Source organism: Pinus tabuliformis, chromosome Q, assembly GCF_031772625.1.
Source record: "Pinus tabuliformis cultivar Carrire ecotype Pingquan chromosome Q, CPIR1, whole genome shotgun sequence".
NCBI lineage: Eukaryota > Viridiplantae > Streptophyta > Pinopsida > Pinales > Pinaceae > Pinus > Pinus tabuliformis.
In genome coordinates this window covers 752,549,842-752,574,812 of record NC_142296.1, presented here as the reverse complement: position 1 = coordinate 752,574,812, position 24,971 = coordinate 752,549,842, and positions in this window count along the sequence as shown.

Below are 24,971 nucleotides of genomic sequence, written 5' to 3'. Positions count from 1 at the left end.
GTATAGTGTCTCACGTGTAGGCATAGTTGTTTTTCAGAGGGAGCATGGAGCTCGCATTACCTTGACCGATGTCAAGTATGTACCAGGACTGAGGAAAAATTTGGTGTCGATTGCAATGCTGGAAGACAAAGGCTATGATGTAGTCTTTAGTAAGGGAAAGGTTTTTGTTTGACACATCACCATGAGACAGGTGAACCAGATCAGTTCACAAGTCAAGACCCTGCATGCTCTTGAGGTTCAAGATGCATGCAAAGCCTTGAGGAGCAAGACAACTGATGTAGACTTGGTGGTTGAGAGGGAGAGTAAATTACCTCTCAACATGCATCACCAGAAGAAGTCTCAAACAATTGTGGAGGAGCCACAATTGGTGAAGCAACTTCAGGAGGTTGTGGAGCATCCACAACTAGAGAAGATGAGAGGAGATCGAGTGGAGGCATCCACTCATGCAGAGACCTCCAGTAGGGGGAAATTTTGAGCCAAATGGGCAGAGGGATCACATGCATTCATACCTCCAGGTCAGAGGTGGGGCGATGTGGAGTGATAGTCCCAAGAAGGCTAGAATAGGGGTAGGATCATTGAGGTACCTAACCTCTTTGATTGGACCTTGCTACGGGAGCCCCGATGAGGAGTAGCAGGACTGGCTATGTGGGTAGAGGCAGATGTAGATGGAGCAACAGAGAGGGCTACAATGCAGGAATCCCAAGACAGTGCAGAGCTAGCATGCTGCAACAATGCGAGAGGCACAAGAGTGTTGCACCAGTGCAGGATGGCACAAAGAAGTGTGCAATGGTGCGAGATGCATGGAATGTTGCAGCAACTCAGAGGTCATAGAGGGAGCACTTGTCAGCGGCAGAGGGAGCTTCAACATCAGAGGATGTTTCTAGCCCAACAGGGAGGTCAGTTGGGAGTTTTTCTGTTTCTAGAGTTGCTGGAGCAATAACATTTGGGAGAAGTGTTTCATGCAGAACATTCCAAAGGTTCAGGATCAGGTTCGAGTTGAATGCCTTTCTTGTTGAGAGGGAGTGTTGAAAATAGCAACAATAAATGCTAAAAATAGAAGTGCTAAAAATAACACTGCTATAAATAGCAATTCGAGTACTAGTGTTGGACATAGCAACAAGAAATGAAAAATGGAAGTGGTAAAAATAGCATTGCTATAAATATGATTTCAGAGTAGATTCCAATTTTAGTTAGTCCCTGAACTAAAATTGAGAATTAAAATTTGAATTTGATCTTAGTAGTTGTTTGAAAATTAATTAATTAGTTCATCTTGAGTTAATTAGTTGTAGAAAATCAAACATGAAGTCTATGTGGGGACATGCAACAGTTATCCCACTAATTGAGGAATTTATTCTTCAGTTAAAGCGATAAGGATGAGTTGTAATTAGTTAGCTCGGTTATCTGAGTTAAGTCCAGTTAGATTAGTTCCAATTTTTTGTGGAATTAATTGTGAGTTTAATTAGTTAATGCATGCATGCATGTAACTGCTGCACTTCAGATAACTGAATTTTCTCTCATAAATAACTCATTCATGTCAGTTCAGTTAGAGACCTAGTTGAGATCAAAGGAAGGGATAGTGTACTATCAATTGGAGGATTTTTCCTATATAGGAAACTCATCCATGCAAAGGGAATTATCTCCTTCAGGATTACGCAGTTAGATCAGAGGTTAGTGAGTGTGTGAAGAGGCCAATTCACACATGTGGCAGCACTGGACCCCAAGGAAAACTACGCAAGGAAATAGAAGGCTTGGAGGGCAGAGGAGAGGGTTTAGAGAAGCATTTAACTGTCTATGAGCAGCATTATTTGATTGCAGAGAGAGCAGGATAGCTTGTGAGCTGATTCTTTTTGTAACTTGAACATATTTCCACTTGTATGATAATACAAAGATTGGAGATTTAGGCTGAGGCTTTCGCCGGGTTATTATTCTGTGTTCATGTGTGATTGATTTCTCATTCTCAGTTATATGTGTTCTATTTGATCTTGCTCATATTCGATTAAGATTCCGCAAAGTTTGATTGTAGAAGTAGATCTAGTATTTTGCTTTAGTATATTGCATTATCAGGTGATCTACAGTGGGAATTTCTACAAAAATATCTTCGACACACAATCACTTGGTTGAGAGAATATCTCTACCACACACCAATCTAGGAAACAACTCCTAACTAATAGGAATTGACTCCTTTACATAGAAAGAATCACAACTGAGACAAGTAGGAATTACATTTTCCAACACACACCCTTAATGACTACTTATCTCGATATCAATCTGCAAAGTCTAGTTGTGGTCAAACATAACAAGCAAAAATGTCGACGTCCATATAAAGGAACAACCATCCACCGGAATGCATTGGTGTCCAACTGCTGCAACCACCACTTTAGTACGATGTCCTTCGCATACATGGTTTTGTCAACCATTATAATTTCATACATGTACTTGAACCTGCAAATCCCCCTCCATCATCATCATGGGTTTTATCATATTACCCATAACCATGCTTTGGGTTTTATCGGATTACCCTCAACCATGCCAACAAGGGCTCTAGGCCACCAAGGCTCAACTCAGCCACCAAGCCTCAACACAGCCACGAAGGCTCAAGTTTGCCATCAAGGCACTCAATTCAGCCACGAAGGCTCAACTCTGCCATCAAGGCACTCAATTCATCCACAAAGGCTCACCACGGACCCAACTTAACTAGGCCCAAAGTTTTCTTGGTTCACTCTCAACCATGCCAAGGGTTTTGTTGGCTGAACCTAAACCATGTCTACAGGAATCCATGTCCACTTCACTATCGCGTGTGGTTTCTAACTTACCACAAACCAACACTGCACAATGGTTTCTGGCTGACCACAAAGCAACACTGAAAAGTGGTTTTAAGATTACCACGAACTTTATGGGCGTACATATGCCTCATCATAATTACATTACACACTCCAACCCTTGGAGTTACAAGGTACATACTTTACAAAGACCATTATAAAACATTACATAGACTTGCTTACTAATACATATGTGATTCACATTACAACATAATAGAGTCTATTGAACAAACACAAACAAACTTTCAACTGGTTGTCCATCCTCCTGTAATCTCTATTTCTACTTCTTTACCTCCCTTTTTTTACTTGAAAATGTTCATATCATCCACAACATTGTCTTTGGCATCTTCATTTTTAACTTTGGCATAATGGTCTTGGATTTCCACCATTTATGTGTCATCAGTTATAGTCACAAATTCTAACAAAATGACTACATATTGAGGTCGTGAATCTCAATATGTATGCAAACTTTGTAGACATATTCAAATTCATGCATGTTAGCTCTGTTACAGCTTCAGGGTTTAAGGGTTAAAATCAAGTTGGAAAAGGCTGGCTTTGGTTGCTAAGGAGCTTATGGCAGTACATTTTACCCTTCCCTTTTTATTGGCCTCATTCCCTTATAACCTCGTTCCTCTGTTTCCTCCTTCTTCTTAAAGTTATTCTTATTCCCGTTTAAGCCTTTATATCCCTTTAAACCTTCTATCCTTATTTCCATTCTCCCCTTTAATCTCCTGGGCTTATTTTGTTTTAATTCTATAAACCATGAAAACCTTTAAACTTCACATTAACCTTTGTTTTCACTTTAACTCAGGCTCTAACATTTTAATCATATAACCCGCGCGCATATTAAAAAATAATTATAACCCGGGCCTGCTCTCATCTGTCACATCATCCAACATATGCGCGCGTTGAGCTTCGACCGTCCGATCTTCCTGCTTCGTCATCCGACGATAGTCGCATTCCCCACTCCACAGACCTGCATACCCATTAGTTCCCGGGGAAAGTGGTTTCCCCGCTGACCCGTCTGCCACACGTCTTCATGTTATTGCATCGCACCCACTTGTACGAAAACCACCGCAGTGCCATAAGCAGTGCGATAAAACCGCTTTTCGCCTTCCTGTACGACTCCCTACCATTAATGTGCTCACACCTCCGCCTCCCATCAGTTGTTGGATCATTCCCGCCGCAATCCAATGGCCAGTGTTCACCCATCCTTATTTATGCCCAATGGCCCTCTCAGATCTAATCTCCGCCGTCCGAATTACCAGATCCAACGGCGTATAGTCCATCTTGCCTTTGTGCCTTCTCATTGCCTCACTTCAAGCAGATCTTGGCCGTCCTTTTTGCCATCCGACGACCAGAGTTCCTCCTCAGCCCTTCGTCCATTCTTGATGTATGTCGCTGTGTTTTTTGGCTAATTTTGGGCACGCAGAGAAGCAAGAGATGATCCGGCTTTCTGTGCAAACTAATTCTTCAACTACCTGCATTCAAGAACATCACGATCAAGGACGAGAAAGTACCGCCTCGAGCAATTGAATTCTTGCAGCAGTTATGAACATTTTGCAGGAAACATTCCACCTGTTCAAGTAGTACACCAAAGTACGAGAGAATGTCAAATTTGTTAATTAAAATAGTCAGAATGTATCAGAAGCCCATAATAGTTTGTAAATGCGGTTGGTGGTCAATTAAGACACCTCCATGCATACCCTAGCAGAGATTTTTGTAAACAGATTTTATATATACCCAGAAAAATGATGTAATGAGTTTGATGAGTGTTAGATGAATGTAATTCTGGTGTAAGCTTCAACTTCTGGAGACTGTAACTACTGTGAGACCTGCAGCTTCTGGTCTTCATTTCCAACTAATACAAGCTTCTTTTGCTATCAATTGCTCATTTTTCACTTCTGCTATGTTCCAGGCTGTGCCTGTTTTGCATTTATTCATGTGCTATGACTGTTTAGCATTAGAGGGGCTGTCATCTCACCTCTTTTTAGAATTTAACATGCATTATTGAATTTGTTTGCAGGTTTCTATTGTTTTAATGCCAGAGAGTTGTCATCCTATCTGTGTATTAGAAAACAGATTTACAGACCTTTTAACTAGTTGCAGCTAGCCATCATAGGGTCCTGTGCATTTGCTGGTGTGGTCAGTCTTCTCCATCATCACACTTTCTTTAAAACTGTGAGTAGTTGGTGGTTAAAAGCCTTGTATTTTGGGGGTGTTCACCCATGTCTAGGGTTAAGCATAGTAGGAGTGGTTACCTGGCTTGAATATGCAGCATTTCTTTCATTCATCCATCATTTATCCAACTTTTTGTTGAGTTTTTAATGTTCTCGAGCATCACTGATATACAACCTAGGTGAGTTTCTTGGGGTGATAACAATGCATACCAAAAAAAAACAATACCAAATGACAAACTTCCAAGACACATTCACCTTCAGGTAATGGAGGTTCAACACATCTAGCTACATTTTTTTTTGCAACAAGCCATTCTCTTTCACTCAACTAAGCCTCTTGTTTCTTCAAAAACACTTAAAATTGGATCTGAGGGATCAATTTCTCCTTCTAATAGCATGTTATCCATAGTCCACATGATCTGGCAATGGACAAGGCAAGCTCTTAATAGGCTTTCAAATTCTCTCAAAAACACCTATATGATCAACAGGTACACTGGTACGCTTCATGCACATAGGGATGGGCCACAAGGTTAAACTTTCAATCTTTATATCAAATGTGCTCTCTTTGCAGCTCTTCCAACATAATAAATTGAGAGAATTATCTAAACAATGATTAAACACACAACATATTGTGTTTTCACAAAATATCAATCAGGTCTTCAGATAGTGTTCACAGGGCACACAACATAATACATGTTCGACTGTCCTTTCCTTGCCAGTGATCAGCTCAAGCGATCAAACAATCTTGCAACGATGGAAACTCTTCCACCTCAACTAGCAGCTGGAAATATGCCTCAACTAGCATTACACATCCTCATTTGTGCATGTATTTAATCTACTTCGCTTTCCCAAAACAAGGTCACGGGATATTTTCCTTCATCTTGTCATCAAACCAAACATCTCTGGGAACCATCTGCAAGGAAGCCCATCCTTTTCTTAGATTGTATTGTTCACCCACAGAATTCTTCTCTGCTTCAATGGATCATAGAAATACTTGGAAGCATAATATAGACTGAGCCCAATGTCCAGAGTAGGATCATCAGGGATAAACCTATGTTTCTCAAGGTCATAGGTTCCAATTGTATAAACTGATTGCTCCTTACCTTCTCTAATAGTCATTCCTCACGCACAATAATATGATATGCAACAATCTACACTTAGCTCACACCCAAGAGCCACACTCACAGCCTTTCCACGCTCCATGCTTACGACATCAAATAGGATGCTCTGCAACCAACATAACCGACACTAGGTGACCCTTTGCAACCAATAGAGTGATCTCAGCCTCAAAACACCACAACATTTATTGTTCATCTACCTTCAAACTAGAAAGTGTTCTAGTTCAGAGATCAGATCCATGCTTCACTACGTAGATCCACACACCAACGATCTCGGCCTTCAGGGTCTACAAGCATACCGATGACTTCAGGTGATAATAATGTTCCACTTAGACATCAACGATCTAGCTCACCTTCTCACGATCCTCCAACTCACCACTGCAACAATCTACCAAGATCTGCCAACTCAACACTGCAATGAGCTGCCAACAATCTACTAGTATCTATAACTAAACTACAACAGCACAAGTTTAAAGTACCAGACCTCTCTCCATGCCATGCCTTCAGATCTGGGTTGTTCAACAAGCCCTAGTCACTATGACAAGAAACGATCTCTAATATTCCATTTACCACTACCTCCAACCAAGCACCAACACATTCACCAACACGTTCTAAGCTTTCCGATCCACACTGTCCTCAACCAAGCACCAATGCATGGAGAAACACTAATCCATGAACTCTTCGTGACTCACGCTGCCTTCAAAATTCCTGATCCATGCATTCACACCAACGCTGATAGAGGCACAAGACACTGACTTAGATCCGGCAGCAATTATAGGCTTCACACCTCTTCAAAGACAGTTGCAAAATTTATATGTTTGTGTCTCCTCCTAAGCTGTAGTCGAACTCGAAATTGTCTGCATACCCCATCTACATGGACAACACTCCCTCAACTCTTAGAACTATGCTCGATGGACACACTAAAACTTAAAACAAAAGATACTCTTTATTCCCCAGCACTCCCACGAGGGAGGCCAGGCCCAGGCCCATACGGGCTTCGATACCATGTTAAATTTCCATAAGGAAATATATATTATCTTTTATCAAATGATGTTACAAATAAATATGTGAAATGTTGTGTCAAGATAGGGAAACTATCTTGGACACACAATCACTTGGTTGACAAAATATCTCAACCACACACCAATCTAGGAAACAACTCCCAACTAATAAGAAGAAACGCCTTTACATAGCAAGAATCACAACCTGAGAGAAGTAGGAATTAAATTTTCCAACAAAAGCCTTGGATTTACATCTCAAAATGAAACAAAGTTATGACAACAATATGCAAGACATTATCCTAGAGCCTACAACATTAGTGATAGAAAAAAAGTATAAAGAGTACAAAAAGCAGTAAGTAGCTACCAACAGTTGGAAATAGACCATAAACATAGTGTGCAAAGAAGTAGGCATAATAGACATATTAGTCCAAAATGATGATTGAAGAGAGAGGTGGAGTGTTTTCATCTGTACTGTTTAGAGGTGGAACATTGATCAATGTTTCCTCGTCCTGATGATCATTTGATTATGTCCTTGAGTTAGAAACCACGAACATTTCTACCCGATTTAATCTTACGATTATATCATCGAGGTCATATCTAATATCCCTCATAATTCTCTTGATCTCCTCTTGTCTAGCAAAGAGCTTGCAATTGTCTACCTATTTTTCCTGAATTAGCATACTAAGCAATGTTTTCATCTACCAGTTTAGGGTGATAGAATGAAGAAAATGCAATATTCTCTTTCTGAATTTCCTTGGATCAGGAACTCATTTAAGAGAACTACCACCAATTTCAGAATCAAAATTGTATTTTCGATCCCAAAACTCCCTTGCTTCCAAATGGAGAATCTCATTTCTGATCTCCAGGGGAGTCACATCGAAGAAGTTTGTTACTGATTCCCAATTGAAAAACCGACAATGTTTGGAGGAAGATACCCCCAAAGCAACTCTCCAATGACTGGGAAGTTGTTTTTGAGGTGTCATTTCCACTAAAAACCTGCTAACAAGAGGCAAGAAAAACACTGAGAACAACTGAGAGAGTAAATGGTTGTTGACCACCATATAAGGACCAACAAGACACAAGACACGCACCCAAAACAACTGAGAGAGTAAATGGATGTTCACTTTGGAATAAGGACACCCCTATAGAAACAAAGAAAACAATTTGCGGATAACAATTGGAGGAAGGAACAACCCTAGAATAACGTTACTTTGTCACTTAAAGACTGCTCTATTTAGTGTAAACTGATTTTAGTTGCATATGACTGACTTCCCTATAATAGAAAAAACCTCACAACACAATAACTTTGTAGAGAAATAGAAAATGTGAAATGAGAGCATGGCAGGGTTTGAGTGGTTTGAAGGAGCAAAGGGTGATGGAAAGCAGAATACCTTTCATAACCAGAATAAGAAAGTTCCTTGGTACCAGAAACCACATACCAACACCGGGAAATTGAATGAAATGCCCATCGGGTGATAACTTTGTGAATTCATCGAAGGAAGTACTGCGACTAGTTCAAACAAGGGACCTAAGCTAGTGTTATGTAAAAATAACAAAAAAAAACATGGACACCATAGCTGTAGCAAAATTGATTCCTGAAACAAACTTAATATCTAGCGATAATGAGTTAAGAGAAGTAGGAGTACCCAGTACTGCAAGAAGGGATAACTACAACCCACTAAGTGAAATTGAAGAATTGAGAAAGTACCCAGCCTATCGCTCACTGCGGCCCATTGAGGAGGAGCCCACAAACACCAACATAACCATTGCAAATGAAGAACATCGACCACATGATAAATATTTTTCCACCACCCCAAGCCAATGAAGAAGTTCATATAAATAGCTACCCACGTGAGGTAACAACCTCCATAATTAAAATATGTTGTCTGCAAATTCCTTGCTAATAGAAAAGTGTGTTGTAGACACCAATTTTTTGCCAAACCAAAGCACTGACCCAAAATGAGGTCATAACTGAACATTCCACTATTGTCAGTACAAGGCCTTATGATAACCAATCCACCATGGTTCCATGCTTTTGCAAACAAGAGAGGTTGCGTTAATAAAACAAATAACCCAAACAAACTCCTTTACCCTTTTCATGTTGCATTTAATATGATGAGACCTGGGTTGGTGGCTCCCATGGTGTGAGCCCAGGATGTGCCACGCATGACCCATGTAGAGTCATGTGGAGATCCTAACTCTCTCTCCGATGGCCGCCACCTCCATCTCCATACAAACTCTCTTCATGGAAATTATTATTCTCACTAGAAAATGGATATCAAAGGGAGACAACATGTCAATTTCTTTAGCCTATTCCGATGCCCTTGTGTCACCCCCATCGGGGAATATACTTGTCAATGTTAACAACAATGCAAATTGTAGTAAGAGTAAACTTTACTTGTTGTGTATTTTAATTTGTTTTGTTTATTTTGTTCTATTATTCAATTATATATTATTTAAATTATAAAATATATGCATATATGAATTCCTAATTAGTGCATGAAAATTGTGTAACCCATTATTTATTGGCCATATTATATGTTTCAAATTCCACATTGTGATATGGTTATGTAATAATGTTTATTAATACAAATCATATCCATACAACATCAACTTTCTGTCTCAAACATTTCTTCATCTGCACCTTAGTTTCCCCCCTCCTTGTGCTTTCATAATCAATTAAACCCTAATCACTCATAGTCCACAAATTTTCCCGTCTTAGTTCTTGAGTGTAGTCATTGACCATGTTATGGGTCCCTCTACCAAGACTAGAATTCCATTATGGTATATCAACTCATCACATAAGTGATTGAAATACACATTGAAAGTTTTCATATTTCCCCAAGGCTCTATTCAATTTTCAACATTTATAAGGAAAATATCCTTCCATTATTTACACAACGCTTTGGCCTCAAGTTGTTTTCATAAGACCATGTTGGTTGATATGGGTTTGGTGAAGATGCATTGTTTTCCTTAGCCCAAATTTAGAAGATATTGTAAACATTCCCTCATGTGTTTTGGATTTCATAAGGTACTCATATTTTCTATTCTCTTAACTTTTTTTGTATCAAAAATCTCATGATCATGTTGTAAATATGCACACACATATGCACACGTATGCGTAAACACACAAACATGAAAATATGTTAATATTAATTTAACATTAACCATCTAGTTTTGTACATGAATCATAACATTTATCTAGGTATCACTTATTTTCATCACATGTTTTAATTAGGGATTAGTACATCATATTTCACATTTTAGTCATAATTGATATGCACACTCATTAATTCCACATTTTGTAATGAATTTCCAATTAATAAACGTGTAACCAATACCCATTATATATAATAAGTCAATAATATCAAAGTAAGCAAAATTTATTTTTATACAATTAAAATGAGACATCAATTATCATCATAATTGTAAATTGCATATCACATATAGGTGTTGAACCATATTATGAGACATTGATCATCATCATAAAAGTAAATTGTATATCACATATAGGTACAAAATATATATCATAAGCATCTCAAAATTACATGTTATGTAAGAAGACACTTGTCTAAGGACACATGTACTAGAAAAAAAACATATCTTAATACTAACTTTTAAAAAAATACTGGTCATTACATTTCTCCCAAAGACATTTTTTCCTTAGTGATCAATATTTATTAGAAATCTTCTATTCTTTCATAACAATATTACTTTGTACGCCATCATCACATTCTCATCTCATTTAAATGTTGTTATGATAGTGACTCTTTTATTTAAAGTCTCTTCATGTGTTGATGTGGTCCTTTGTTGATTTATGAGTGAATTTTCTTTTTGTGGGAACTCAAATGTCTTAATGTCCTTATGTCTTACAATACAACATTAATTTTCATTCATAGATACAATCTCCCCTTTCTCATCCTTTCAAGTATTTGTTACATCTACCTTTCCTCTTCTAGTCATAACATTTTCATATGATTTTTATTCCTTTTCATATTGCATATCTTCCACCCTTTGTGTGGAATTATGACTTTTACTCTTCTTTTGGCACATTCTCCACAACCAAGAATGTTTTGGTGAATGTTGCACACTAATTTCTCCTCTACTTCTAGCATCAATTGATACACCTTCATGCAAACTTATCTTATATTGAATCCCAATTTTTAACCCATTAACACCTTCTACCTTGTTGCCCTTTATTATTATCGTGATCAATATGAATTAGTGTCTTTATAATTCTTCAACATACTATTATATATCGTACTCCTTTTATATTAAATTCCATGACTATTTAAGTAAATTTCTATGTAATCCGAGGTTAAAAACTTCTCTCATAATGTCATAACCATATTTCTTCACTACATTTATTCTCTTTAGCCTTTTAAATTGGTTGGCATGATATAGTATCCCATCAAATGGAAACATGTTATTTCTGATCTGGATTATATCATTATATTTTTCATCATCCATCTTCATGCTTTCAGAATGAAAAAAGTGGAGGAATAAGCTCACAGGACCCCTTTTACCATCGGGACCCAGTTTGGTAAATTGGGGTTTGAAACCTTCTGAGAACATTTTGAGACATCAAATCACAATTTTTGGGGGGTAAAACTTTGCTTCTTTAGTGCCACAATTTTTTTTCCTATTCTACACACAAAGAGTTTTATAATGGTGCAAAAATTGTGTCAATCGGAGTCCGTATGTGAAAGTTATGTCACTAAGAAGTTGACCTTCTTGTTTTCACCACCATAATTTGAGAGGATGCCACGTCAGCCCTCATTATTCATGGAAAATGTTCTAGCCAAAATGTTCTACAAGCCACAAGATTATTGTAACTTTGGTTTAGAGATGAGGTAGTCAAACCTAACCACTAATAGGCCATCGAACTGTGTTATAACCTATCCAAAAGGAGAAAAAGGGGTTCCATTCTTTCGAGTGCATTTTGTTCCAATGCTGAGAAAAATTAGCCAAGAGGGATAGGAGATAGAGCACAAAGAGGATTTGTGCACTGTAGTAGCCCACAAGCCACAAGCCATACTTCTTTATACTCGAAGCCATATTTCCATTTAGAGAAAAAGACAAAGTGACCTCACATTTCAGCTGGGTTTTCTCTGGAAAGGGTTTCTTAGGTCATATCGTATGTCAAATGTGTTTGTGAGATTTTATTTCACCATTCTCTATTTTTTGCATAATTTTAATTTGCATACATATGCTATTAATAGTAATATACATATCTATAAATCTAAAGAGAAATAAAACTATATCAGTGTAGAATTTCATATTTTAAATATAATTTTGTTGTGACAAACTATCTAGTAGAATATCCACGACATGATCAATTTCAATACTTTTGGTAGATTTCATTATTTATGGGTCATTCATATTTTCAAACTCAAAAATACATATCTAATTCACTAAGCTATTCTATTAACTATTTTTCTATTAAATTTTTGTTACAACAAAATTTTCTCTCTATTTAACCCTTTGCCATGGTCTGCCTCTTCATCTGGTGCTGATGATGAACCACACTTGTTGGTTCGAAACAAGTCGCCAAAAATTTCTCTTATGGGATTTCTACCGAAAGACTTTGCTTAATTCATTATGGATCATAGAAGCCTGAATATAGAAATTTGCATTACTGATATGCTACTAAATTTCCATTACAACATAAATTTGATATCTTATATATTTCTTTCTCTTTAGAAAGCTCACAATTTTCATTGTGACATCACCTTCTTCCTCTTATTTTGATTACGTGGCACTTTCTTTGATCCCAACACAACTATGGGTTTTTTAATGTTGACACAAAAAACATGAAGGATCATCCATTTTATACAACAACTTTCTTTGTTCAAACCACACAAGAATTTTGTTGTTGTGTAAACTGACATGATTAAGGAATGTAAATCCCACCACAAGGTCCACAAGGTCCAAGAAGTGGTCCCCCTAATGACCTCTTATTACCATTAATGGATCCTAGCATGGAAGTATCACCCTCCATACTCATAAAACCTCTAACATATTCATAACATCGAACTTATGCTACACATACCAACTATCACAATCCCCAACCATATGTTTACACGCACCTTATGATCCCACAAACACACCTTAATAATATATGTTTGCATTCTTCAACACACTTTCTACATTCTAATATACTCTACACACCTTACTCAGCCAAATACACCTCTACATGTCATATGCATATATATCCATTATGCACACCTATAACATGTATAATCAAACACACTCAAAATAGCTAACAATCATATTATACCAAAAACAAATAATAATCTCCCATTACTAAACTAAACTCCATTTAATATTTAAACAATAACTTATAATTTAAATGTAATTCATTGTATATATTATATTATACAAATTATAAGTAATGGAACATCTATGTTTTCTCTCATCCTCTTAAATAGCGAATCACACCCATTTTCTCTTTACTCTTAAATAATAAGCATCTCGTTACACTAAAAATTTATAAAACAATGTAGGAAACTTTTATACAATAATACACATTGCTTACTTTTTTATATAACTCCGTGTGCATATCTTATTCATTTATTTTTTTACTTTTATTAATTAATGTCTCCACTCATGATGTAGTCCTTCCCCACACTTTTTGTCTCATGAGGTACCACTTGATATCAAATCAACTTTTAACTTGACTTATGTGTATCTTTTAACTCCACTTTCTTTTAATGACATTTATAATTCCTTATTATTTCAGTGTCTCATCTTTCCCTATATTTTCACACATCTGTATTCCTCTATGACCATACCTCGTGTTTCTCTTTCCCCAATCTCAATCTCACTTGAATTTCAAATTCAGTGTCTCCTCTTTCCAAATCTTGTCACACTTCTGTCTTCCAATTTTCTCTTTTCCAAAGCTCAACCTCACTTGAATATGTCCTATTTCTCCTCTTTCCCTATCTTGTCACACTTCTGTCTTCCTCTATGACCTTACCTCAATTTTCTCTTTTCCAAAACTCAACCTCACTTCAATTTCAAATATAGTTTAAGAGGCTGTAGAGTTGCAACTCACTCCTTTAAACAAAACCAAACAATTCCAACTCTCCCTTGTTAACCAACACCAAACAAATGTCCTATTACACCGCCCAAAACAATTCTACCATTACTCAGACAATGCTCTACTCTCTGATCACAGATACGCAACTTGGTGCTGACAGTACATAAACTATATATACAATTTGGAGAGCTGACAATGCTCTACTCTCTGATCACAGATATGCAACTTGTGCTGTCAGTACATAAACTATATATACAATTTGGAGATTTGACAATGCTCTACTCTCTGATGACATATATGCAACTTGGTGCTGTCAGTACATAAACTTGGAAGCTCTCAAGTCCTGACTCCCTTCTAAATTGTTGTCAAATCTCTACCATCTAAGTGTACTTGAATGGCAGATTGCAGAATATTTTAGAAATTTTAAATATGTACAATAAATTTAAAAATATTCTGAAATCTACTATCAAAATGAATTAAGAATAACCAACTCTACCAAATAAATATGTCATACTGATTCTCATCAGCACTCATTAATGTCATGTCTATTCCTTTCTCTACTTCTATGACTTCTTAACGCCATGACCATTCATAGCCATATTATGCCATGACTCCAACTTGTGTGGTCAACTTCGTTCTGTGCTTCCCTCCGACTATTTCTGCTTTTACCATCGTCACGTTCCTTGTTGATGCCATTCTAATGTGCTTCACCTTTAATTTTTACGGCCTTTCTTGCTTTCTGTCAAATCTGTGTATTGCATATTATCGTCTTCACGCGTTTGTTATATTTGTGGTTGGCCTTTCCTTCAGTGTTCCCCTCTTGTGGCACACCACCAGCACCATTATTTTGTGTTTGTTGGAATGCCTTTGCGTCATAAAAAGGATTTTACAGTGAAGTGACCAAATATGTGGACAGGATTTTACACTGGAGTGACTTAATAAGCGTGGGTTGTTCAACTTTTTGATGAAATTAATCATTATTCCTTTGTCGGCAAGATAAAGTTCGGTATTTCCATCACGTTTTAAAAATTTGAATCAATATATCTTATCAAATTTTCAAAATCTTATCAATCAAGTAAAACTATGATTTACACTTATCAATCAAGTAAAACTATGAGTTACCAACTCCTGAAAATATGCTTCTGGTTTCTTCTTCTACTGCCGTGCTCCTCAATATGCATGGGACGTCCAGACTGCAGAGCCATGTGTTTTTTTTTGAAGACGTAAATCAATTAGTAACGACATAGTTTTTGTGGGGAGTAGACGTTTGGTCATGGACACTGTATAGCTCACTGAGGTAGAATGACAGTAGCTAAAAGGTCCCAATCCACATTATTTTAAAAAATCGGTGGGATTAAAATAGAAGTGGGAAAATTAGTCTTTGGTAGTGAAAATGAAGTGTTATTATAAGAGCAAGTTTGAAATTCAAATTTATAAAATAGTATATTTATGTGGTATTGATTATAGTGGTACTGGAGCCAATAATATCAATTTAATTGAAGATTCTTAAAAAAAAAATAATTAATAAATAAATTGATTAATGAAAATATAAAAACTCAACCATTCATAATTAATAAATAAAGTGATTAAGGTTTGAATGATCAGGGAGAGGAAGAAGAATATGTACTCGAATCACAACCATTCGCTCTATTCAGTGAATCCTTTCACTTTCACTTTCCGTCTCCACATTGAAACCCTGCCGCTTTTGCATAATAGAACATATCTTATTGACCTCCCACTTACTTGATTGGTTGCTTGCTTTTGCTGTGCATGCTTACTATCTGTACACAGGAATTTTCTTAATCCTGGAATTTATAGTAAGAGAAGGACAAGGAATCAGAGATCATTTTCTTAAACAAGCTAAACTAGAGATTGACATATGCCATGGAATGTTATCCAAACAACCGCAAGTGGGTTGTGATGCATAGTGATAAGAACATACAGCAGAAGGTACAACACTGAAGTTGTGATGCATAGTGATAAGAACATACAGCAGAAGGTACAACACTGAAGTGTTTTTGGGATTTACCACAGGGGAGACTGATGAGAGATTATAAATTATGAAGTACAATATGAATTATAGCTGGGAACGAATGTCTCACATGAAGTGCTAACAATATATTAGGTCTGAGAAACGAGGTTTTGATATTCCCTCGGCGAGATTTGAGATTTAAGTTATATGTTATGTTTAGTCATATAAAGAGTTCTAGAATTTTGAATGATATATTGGGAAGATCTTATTACTAATGCAATACTATTAATTTGAGTATTGGTGAAGGTGAGAATAACAATATTGAAGAGTGTATTATAGGGATTAAATTTTGAAAGAGGGATGTATTCTAATTAAAAAGACTAAAGAGAGATATAATTTTAAAAGATTAAAAGATTAGATGTATGCGCATGATGTTCTTATAAATGAGGTGTTGTAATAGAAGTTAGCTGTACTAGGTATATGATATAAAAAAATGCTTGAAACTTTTAACAATGATGGTTGATTTTGTTTAAGGCCACAAAAGGTGAGAGGTTAAAAAAAAGTTGCTCATTTTGCTTAGAGCCACATAGGATGATTAGATATTATAGATAAAAGCCTAACATTTATGCATATAAAATGTGTATAACATGTTGTAATCAACATAATGATGATAAATATTGTAAATAGTTAAAACAAGCAAATAACATTAAATGACCCATTTGTATGGTGCATTGATTTATGAGGTATAAACATGAACTTATGGAGATTTAAATCTAAGTGGGGAAAACAAAATACCTAATTTAATTAATTCATAAGCTAAGGTCAATGAAATACCACATTTTATTAATTCACACGCCAAGCCTAATGAGGGTGGTAAGCCTTTAGTGCATAGAAGTATTTGTTTTTTATATTAAGTATACACTTAGTTTTATAATTTGACCATAAAAAAATTAAAATCTTTTCATAGTATTTAAGACTTCATTTTGAATATTTGAACCTCACAACTCATACCACATATCATTGTGTCATATTCAATATTTTATTCATTAATGTATATGTAAAGGGATATCTACAAGTTGTGTCCATCAAAAGGCACATAATTTCTTGGTTATTTTATGATATTTGTAGTGGAACAACCTACTTCTAATTCCCCTAAATGATAATTGTGTATATTACCCAGCTTTTCCCTTTATCTTCCTTATTTCAATCCAACCAACAAATCAATTGGAGATCATTGGAGGTTCCGATAATGTTAATTTCTTTATATCATTTGATTGCTTCAAAGGAATCAATTTGAAGTGGTTGATTCATGCCTTCTTTTCATTCCCCTCAAGGAGTTGTCTAGTATTAAGATTAGTGGTGGATGTTGAATTTTGGTAGCTGAAGTCTATATTCCTAAAATCTTTTAGCTCTTAAAATATGAAAAAAATGATAAATATAAATGTATACTTCAAGTTGGCTTTAAAGGAGGGAAATTGATTTTTTGTAATTCAAATTTATTGTCTTCATAAGTTCAAGTTGGCCAGCCTACATGACACACCAATTTGGGCTCATGAGATGACTACATAAAGGCTACTCATCCTCCTTCTCAATGCATCAATTCAGATCCATCAAAACTTCTATATTATATTGACACGTGCAAGAAAGAGAGAAAAATCTAAGGAAAAGAGGTCAAGTTCTTCAATTTTCTTTTTTGTGGTAGATCATATGGTTGAGTAGCTTTGACCTCACACTTCTACACAACACATCAAGTTTCTAGACAGGAGGCCGAACTTCTAGGTAGCAACAGGTGGATGAAATTCAACTTATCTTTCACACATTGACCATGGGTTGATTAGGTTATATTTATGGTCAATTTGACTTTTATTTTACTAGAATATCAAATTGTATCTTTGGTTGAATTGAAGAATTTCTCATAGGAAAAGGTTTTTAGGTTTTTCCCTAGTTAGGGTTTTCCGAGGGTAAATTTTGTGTGTCTCTTGTGTTTGGCTATCTCATCGTGATCCTACTGTCATTATTATTTTACTGTTGATATTTTCTATGTGTAATTACTTAATGATAAATGTGACACAATAAGAATTGGCTAAAGAATAATTATAAGTAATTATTAGATTAGAAAGTCTTAAAAAATCAACATGGTATCTGTTATCACCCCAAGAAACTCTCCTAGGTTGTATATCAGAGATGCTCGAGAACATTACAAACTCAACAAAAATGTTGGAAAATGGTGGATGAATGGAAGGAATGATGCATATTCAAGCCAGATAACCACTTCTACTGTGCTTAACCCCAGACATGGGTGAACACCCCCAGACTACAAGGCTTTAGACCATCAATTACTCACAGTTTGAGAATTTAGTGGAAATGGAGAATAGTGATCACACCACAGATGCACAGGACCCTGTGATGGCCAGCGGTAACTAGTAAAGAGGTTTGCAAATCTATTTCCTAATGCACAGACATGATGACATCTCTCTAGCATTAAAACAACAGAAACCTACATACACATTCAATAATACATACTAGATTCTAACACAGAGGTGGGATGACAACCCCTCTAATGCTAAACATCAAGAGCACATGAAAAATTCATAACAGGCACAACCTAGAACAAAGAAGAAGTGGAAAGTGAGCAATTAACAACAAAAAAAGCTTGTATTAGCTGAAAATGAAGAGCAAACGTTGCAGGTATCACAGTAGTTACACTCTCCAGAAGTTGAACCTTACATTAGGATAACATCCATCAACCCTCATTACATTTTTGCTTCTGGGTATATATGGAGGTTGATTACAAAAATATCTGCTATCCTATGCATGGAGGGGTCATAACTGACCACCAACCACATTTACAATCTAGTATGGGTCTCTGCTGTAAACTATGTGCTTTAATGAACAAAATCGGCGATTTTAGGTACTCTGTTGTACTTCACAAACCGGTGGAATGTTGTATGGAAGAAGCTCCATAACTGTTGAAGGCATTTAACTGCTCGAGGCTATAATTTCCTTCCATGTCCATACTACTGGTTGAATGCGGTTGTTGCGGATTTAATGTGTAGAGAGCTGGATCATGGCCTCCTTCCTCCTTTAGGTGCACAGGACAGGCCAAAAACACGAAAACCGCATGGAAAATGGACGAGGGCCTGGGAATGAATGCTAGCCATTGGATAGAACTAACAGATGGTTGCGATCTCATGGCGGGAGGCGATGTGAAGACGCGGGGCAGAGCAACTATGAACCGTTGGATCACATATACAGACGACCGAGATTAGTTTATGGAGTCTATCGGGAGATACGTGAATGGAGAAATGTGGGCTGTCGGATCATGGTCGGGCAGATCCGACGACTATCGGGAGGTTAAACAACGAGGGGGATAATGCGCGGGGGATCATACAGGCTGGCGGTAAGCGGTTTCCCCGCACCGCTTATCAAGGCGGGTGGTATCTGTATGCAGGGGCTTGATCCAATACAATTGTGATGTGTGGCTGGTAGGTCCAGCGGGAAACCACTTTCCCCGCGTGCTATCGAGCGTGCGGCTTTCAGCGACGGGAATAGCATATATCGTTGGATTGAGCGGGAGGTACAATCGAACGGTGGAAAAAGAATAAAGGTTAACGGGAGTGATGTGACCTAGAAAGGCGCTGGTTATGGTGCACGGTTGCATCATCAGGGTTTTATAATGTTTAAACCCCAGCAGCCAGGAGCTAAGGAAACACGGGTTTTATACTAAATGCTAGAGTGAAACAAGGATAGCACGAGCTATGGGAACATAGAAAAATGAATGAGTTTGAGGAAATGGAGGTAGTGGGGCTATAGAACTATAAAGAAAATGAAGGAAGGAAGGAAACCAATTGCTGCGACCCCCTTTTTGATCATTAATAACCCAATCAAGCCTACATTTGTCCTTAAAATGTTGAAAGTAATAGCAGAGCTAACACTGGCTCCTTCTAGGGATGAGATCCTCCTTGTGAGGTCTCAAGAACCTGCAGATCAATGCCTTCCGGACCAAAACAAATTAGCAAAATTCCTAGTGTTCCATTGGGCATGGAGTCTGACTAAAATTGATAAAAACGAATATTTACAACTTTTAAGGCCAAAGAACTTAAACCACATAATTTTTTAGAAAATGCCCATTAACTGGGCCATCAAAAGATGTCTCTCCTCCCATACTTTTTAGTATGAAGGTGTTGTTCCCTTGAATTTGAGAAATGATGAAAGGCCCTGTCTAGAAAGCATAAAATTTTCCAGGGTTTCCTTTCTTTTTTTTTAATGCATCCCACTTCAAAACCATGTCTCCAACCTAAATATTATTTGTCTTTGTCTTCCTGTCAAAAGCATCCTTGATCTTTTTCTGATGTGCTGCAACCTTTTCAACTAGGTCTTCTCTAATCTGATGTACCTCTCCTAAATCAGTGATCCTCTTTGCCATTTCTTCTTCCTCATTCTGCTCTTCTTGAAGGAATTTTGCCACAGGGAGAGTTAACTGAATCAGGAATACAGCTTCAGTGCCATATACCAGCTTGAAAGGAGAATTTCTTGTGGATTTTTTAATGGTCACTCTGTTAGCCCACAGTGCATACTTGAGCTTAGCATCCCAATTCCTTTTATTGTCCTCCAGCAGCTTCTTAATTATCCTTATCAGGCTTTTATTTGAAGATTCTGCTAGACCATTGCCTTGTGGATAATATGAAGTGGAATGAACTAGTTTAATTCACATTGAATTGCAGATATCCACCAATTCTTTTACTCTGAAGGTTGCTACATTATCTGTGACTAATTTATGTGGACAACCAAATCTGGTAAAGATATTCTTTGTCAAAAACTTCATGACCACATTATGATCAACCTTTTTGGTAGGAATTGCTTCAATCCACTTGGTAAGATAACCAGTGGCTACTAATATCCATCTATGCTGGCCACTGGAATGTGGATTTATTTCTCCAATGAAATCCAAGCCCCACTGTTGAAAAGGTCCTTTTTCAAGTATTGGTTTTAAGGGCAGGGACTTCAACTTCTTTTTTCCTTCAAATCTTTGGCACCTGTCACAAGATTTAACAAATGAAAATACATCAGAAAATAAAGTGGGCCAATAGTACCCAGCTCTGAAAATCTTATGGGCAGTGGTTTTCCAATAATGGTGCCCTCCACACATACTGGAATGAAATTGATGCATAACTTCTTTTGACTGTTCTTTGTTCAGACACCTCAAAAGCACTCCAGATGGATGCCTCCAATAGAGCAATTTTCATAGATACAATATTTTGCTGCCCTAAGCTTTATAGTTCTGGCTTGACTTTGAGTAAAGCTTGAAGGGATTTCTAGCTTCACCAATAAATTAATTATTACATAATACCAATCACAAGAAGCTAGATACTCGGCCACTGGTTGCTTTCTCTCTGGCTTAGCTGCTTTCTCTTCTTTATCTGTCTCACCAATTTCTGCAATTGTACACTGGAAACCGATATCCAATGATCTGCAATTTTCTTCAGCCAATAATTTGGCAAGACCATGACCTTCGACCAGCTTGGTGGGCTTCAGTTCTATATTAAGTTCAATCAATTTTGCAATCCATTTAGCCCTTCTTCCATCAGCATCAAGTTGTGTTAAGACATATTTTATTGCAGCAGAGGGTACATATGCAATTATTTTGGAATGCAGAATGTAAACTCTGAAAGCTTTCAAAGATTTGATAAGGGCATATGCATGTTTTTCAATAATATCATACCTTAGTTCATTATCCCTTAAGTTCTTGCTGAAAAATGCTACTGGATGTTCTGAACCTTCTTCATCTGCCTGCAATAAAACTGGTGCAATGGTATCTTCAGAGGCAAATGAAAATATATGAAACTCCTTGATGTAATCTAGACTTACTAATGTGGGAGCCTCTATAATAGCTTTTTTAATAGACTCAAATGATTTTCTTGCTATATCAGTCCATTTGATTTCTGCCCCTTTCTTCAACATGGAGGTAATGTCCTTCACATATTCAGCAAAATCTGGGATAAACCTCCTTACAGAGTTAATCTTGCCCAGAAAGGACTGAATATCCGTTTTTGATCTTGGGATAGACAAAGTCTATATTGCTTTTACTCTTTCTGGGTCAATTCGGACATCTGCAGCAGAAACAATATGTCCTAATAGCTTTCCTTCTTCTAAAGCAAATTGTGACTTTTTAGGATTGACTGAAATCCCAAACCTTTTGCATTTCAAAAACACTTTTTTCAAATGCTGCAAATGGTTTTGATGGCTGTTGGAGTATACTGTTATATCATCTAGGTAGATAAGGACAAATTCATTCTTCTCTCCCACAAATGCTATATCCATAGCTCTCTGAAAGGTTGCTCCAGCATTCATCAATCCAAAAGGCATCTTGGCATACATAAAAGTGCCCCAAGGAGTGGTAAATGCAGTCTTCTCTTGATCATCTGGGTGCACAACAATCTGATTAAAACCTGAAAATCCATCCAGGAAAGACATTACTTTGGCTCCTGAGACCTTCTGCAGCAAATGCTCCATTTTTGGTAGGGGATAATTGTCTTTCTTTGAGCACTTGTTCAAGTTTCTGAAATCAACACAGAGTCTGATTTCTCCACTTTTCTTCCTCACCACTACTAGATTGGCTACCCATTTGGAATATCTAAGAGGAACTATAATCTTGGCAGCCAACAATTTTTTAATTTCTTTTTCAATTAGAGGAAGAAGCATAGGATTTATTGGTCTCAGCTTCTGTTTGAAAGGAATAGTGTCTTTCTATAGAGGGATTTTATGTTGGATTATGTTCTTATCATACATTTTCAGATCACTATACTCCCAGGAAAACACATCAGCAAATTGCCTCATTAAATTGCAGTATTCAACACTTTGGTCAGCAGACAAACGAGAAGACAAATGTATGTATTTAGGCTGACCTGGACTCCCTATGTCATGCTTACAGATTGCAGATTAATATTCTTTTTGGGCAGCCTTGTAAGGCACATCATTTTGGTCAAACAGTATTTCAAGAGCAATTAGACACTTTGGAATATGATTACTAGGAAGCTGGACAATGTTATTTTTACCAATTTTATTTCTAAGCTGGGATTTGGGGTTCTCTTCCAAGGCTTCATTTTCTTGATCAATTTACATTTCAGAAAACTCATCAATGACTTGAAGAACCCTATTTATCTCATCATCATCATCAAAAGCTTTCTAATGTTGGGCATTGTCAGGCAAGGATGGTCTATATTTCATTTGGAGTTCATAAACTAGTCTGGGAGGCATGGGAGGGACAAACATGCTAGCAGACACAGCAAGGGAATTAGCAAGCTGAATTTGGGCTCTACGAATATATGAAATATAGAAATAATCAAAAGAATCTATGATTCTCCATACCTCATCTCTGTATGCTTTCAGCCTTGGGTGCTTTGCTTGAAATGTTTTATTTACTTGCTGAATAATCAGATCAGCATCTCCAAACACCTTTATGTTCCTGATTCCTTTTTCTTTTGTTGCATTAAGGCCAATAGCAGAGCTTCATATTCTGCTATATTGTTTTTGACTTGGAAAGCCAGCTTAAAAGACAGCTATGTGATTTTTTGCTCTGGAGATATCAGCACCACCCCTACTCCTGCAGTCTCCCTAGAACATGACCCATCAAAGAACATCTCCCAAACCTGACTTCCTCGCTCTTCTTTAGCCTGAACAATTGGTTTCTTAATCTGCATTGAGGCCTTCTGAGATTCTTCTATTTGGAGAATGCATGCTCCAAAATCAGTGTCCACTGCATAAATAGGATGATTATAGGATTCTTTTCATCACTGATTATGTATGCCAACTGTGCTTCTCTGTACAATCTCCTGCTTTCTCCTCCAAAAACTGGGACAGTGGCATAAGATAGATCATTCTGTAATGTCCCACCTAATCTTTAGTCCACCCTCTGGACAACAGCATGCCAAACTTAGGAGGGACATCTGCTACCATGATATCCATCATCATACTCTTCATGGGCAGCTGAGTTAAGGTAATGGCTAGATCTTTGATCAATCCCAAACATTTCACCTTTCTTGAATCAAAAGAGAATAAATCATGGTATGGTCTAGTGATATCAAGGCCCAACTCTTCCACGACAGCTTTAGGCATCAAATTGTGGCTGGCCCATGTATCTAGCAGGCAGTTGTGGAGGATTTTGTCATGAATGGTCAAGGAGACATAAAAAGATGGAGAATTATTATTAGCAGGTTCAATCGTGGGGCTAAGCACAACAACAGGCTTATCATCTTGCAAATTAACAGAGTCAGTGGAGGTTTGTGTAGTTTCTAGCTCAAGAGCTTCAAGGATAGGCTCTCTAAATACTTCACTCTTTACCAACTCTACCAGAGGCACAGATATTTTCAATTTCTAAACTTCTGACTCAAGGTTGAAAGAGGAAGGCAACTTATCAGAACCTCTTGCCTCTTGAACTTGAGCCTTGAGAATGACTGGGTCAGCTGCTAGTCTTTTCTGTCTGCTATTTTGTGACTCAGTTTGGATAACAGCTCTTTGAGTAGGGTTTTCTTTGATATTTTTTTCATTTTACCTCAAGTTATATCTTCGCTGCTCTTTAGTTTGTAGAACAACTTCTCTATCCCATTCTTGACTGTCTTGTTCCTACAGCAAAGATTCTTCATAAGAAGCCAATGTCAAAAAGGCAGCACTGCCTTTATCTTCCATGCAGTGAATTTCATCCTCATCTTCAAATTGTTCCTCCTCCATGACTACATTCTAAAAAGGAGCTTTAACTTTCCGTTCTTCATTTGGTTCCTTTCCCCTCTGGATTATTTGTAACTATTCATTTGCTCTTCTAAAAGGATTTGGGTTTCTTGGAGCA